Source organism: Anthonomus grandis, chromosome 10 (genome assembly GCF_022605725.1).
Source record: "Anthonomus grandis grandis chromosome 10, icAntGran1.3, whole genome shotgun sequence".
NCBI classification, from domain to species: domain Eukaryota; kingdom Metazoa; phylum Arthropoda; class Insecta; order Coleoptera; family Curculionidae; genus Anthonomus; species Anthonomus grandis.
In genome coordinates, this window is record NC_065555.1 from 12,747,327 (window position 1) to 12,749,810 (window position 2,484).

The 2,484-nt window shown below is 31.8% G+C and overlaps 1 pseudogene; it reads right to left on the reverse strand.

The window, feature by feature from the left end:
- Window positions 1–293: 293 nt before the first annotated feature.
- LOC126741396 (cytochrome b-like) lies at window positions 294–1,337 on the reverse strand (annotated as a pseudogene).
- Window positions 1,338–2,484: the final 1,147 nt, after the last annotated feature.

Sequence of the window (2,484 nt, forward strand, 5' to 3'; positions counted from 1 at the left end):
GAGCTGCAAGAGAAGCTTTCTGCAGATAGTGACTAATGATTTTTTTGCTTTTGTCCACCCAGCTTGTCGGAGATTTTTCTCTTGGTCATTTATTATTGATTTTCTCTTTCAAAATAAGTTTTTCCAGCTTATTTGTTCTTTTTAAAATGTGTTGAAAATACCGCAGGTATCATTGGTTTATTCTGGTTGATAGCCTGTAGTGACACGTTAGTATAATGTTCTATATACTATATTTATGTTAATCTTCTGCAGGCTCACATTTCAAATTCATCTATTATTCTTTGATTGCTAATTTATAGTCTAATAGACAAAGCTGATACTATGACTAAAAATCCAACTAAATCCTTAAATGTAAAATATGGGTGTAAAGAAACTTTTTCTATGTTTCTATTTCTGTCAAGTGGATTGTTAGATCCAGTTTGATAAAGAAAAAGTAAATGGGTCATTACTAAGGCTGACACAATAAAAGGTAGGAGAAAATAAAATGCAAAAAATCGGGTAAGAGTGGCGTTATCTACTGCAAATCCCGCTCATAGTCATTGTAAAATTATTCTTTCTATGTAAGGAATAGCTGATACTAGATTAGTAATAACTGTTGCCCCTCAAAATGATATTTGCCCTCAAGGCAATACATATCCTAGGAACGCAGTTGCTGTTACTAAAAAAATTGTTACCCCTGATATTTAGGTTTTAATCAAATTGTAAGATCCATAATATAATCTTCGGCCAATGTGGATATTATTACAAATAAGAAAAAAGGAAGCCCCATTAGCATAAAGAGTTCGAATTAGTCAGCCATAATTGACATTACGACAAATATGAACAACTCTCTTAAAAGCCAAATCAATATTTGGGCAATAATGTATAGCTAACAAAATTCCTGTTAAAATTTGGATTAAAAGGCGTAAACCTAATAATCTACCAAAATTTCAAAGTGTAGAAATATTAGATGGGGCAGGTAGGTGCACTAAATACGGTGTAAAAATTTTAATTAGTGCATTTTTTTAAATTGTGCCATGGTCAGTCTGCATTTGATTTCTCCGGCACAGCTGCTTTTGTGTATAATTAGTGATCCTAAATAGTTAAATTTTTCAATTACTTCAAAACCATTGATCTGTCTAATATTAGCAGGGTTGCGGCTTTTTGTTATAATTTTCGTTTTCTTTTTGTTCAAGTTCAGACCATGTTCTCTGCTGCTATTCATTTTCCTCATAATTTCCCTGAGTTCTTCTTCCGAACGCAATCATCTGCATATCTGAGGTTAATAATGCTTTTTCCTCCTATGGTTAATCCTTCTTACTAGCCTTGCTCTCCGTGTCGAAGAGAATCGGTGTCATAATCCAGCCCTGTCTTATACAGTATGAATATAGATAGCGTGTTGAGTTTCTTCTTCCCGCAAATGTTGTCTTAGAGACTTTTAAGCAAAATAATCATGTTTCCTAATATTCTTCCATCTTACAAATTTGAATGCCTTATAATCCACAAAGCAAAAATAAGTTTTTATGCTAAATTCAGGATTTGTTTCCTTGTTTCTTTTTCTGGCATGTTTGTTTCAAATCGGTGATAGCAAACAAGGTCTTGAACGGTTGTTTATGATATGAAGCAGAATTTTGCTTGCATGTCATAAGAGCTCTATTTTTTTGGAGTATTAGCAGTCTGTAAGAGAGCCTTTCTTGTTTAGCGGCATGTACACGGATTTATACCATTATTTAGCCATGTCCTAGTTTGCCAGTTTTTAACAGACAGTTTGTAAATGCATCATCACTAACCTTTTTCTACCTCATCATTTTTTGATACTATAATATTTGGCTTTATCAGTAGAAAAAAATTCTAAAAAAAGTATTGCCTCCAGACTTCTGCTATATTATCGGCATTTGTAATTGTTTCTCCGTTGTAATTGTTTATTATTTATATTTGCGGCTTAAATTTTAAGCTAGATACTTTATTTGTTTAAATTGCTAGATAAACTAAATGAACACGACTCTATTATTGATTATATTTTTTTTACCAAATCCCTGCATTTTATGATTGCTATCCAGTTCTTAGTAATCCTCTATTTCATTTGCTTCATTGCAAATATGCAAATGCGGTCCTATTTATAAAGAAAAATCGGACATCACAAACCATAGACAACAACAACGAATAACTTTGATAAAGTTTTTGAGATTGTAATCTATAATAGTATATGTGTGCATATTCTGCATATATCCTATGGTATTTAGACAACTCCCTGAAACTTAGTCAATATGGATTGATCAAAAATCGTTTAAAAAAACTATTTCTAATTTGCTCGTAATAACACAGTACATTGCAGAGACAAGGAAGGTAAGACTTATGGTTCTGGCGGGAGTATAAGAAAGGATAAAAGGTGCAATATTTCTGAAAAATTAATTTTGTTATTTAAAATTTTATATAGTATTATCTGAGAGGAATTGTTGCTTCTAGTTTTTAGGAACAGAGTTTACATTGATGTATTTAAAAGTT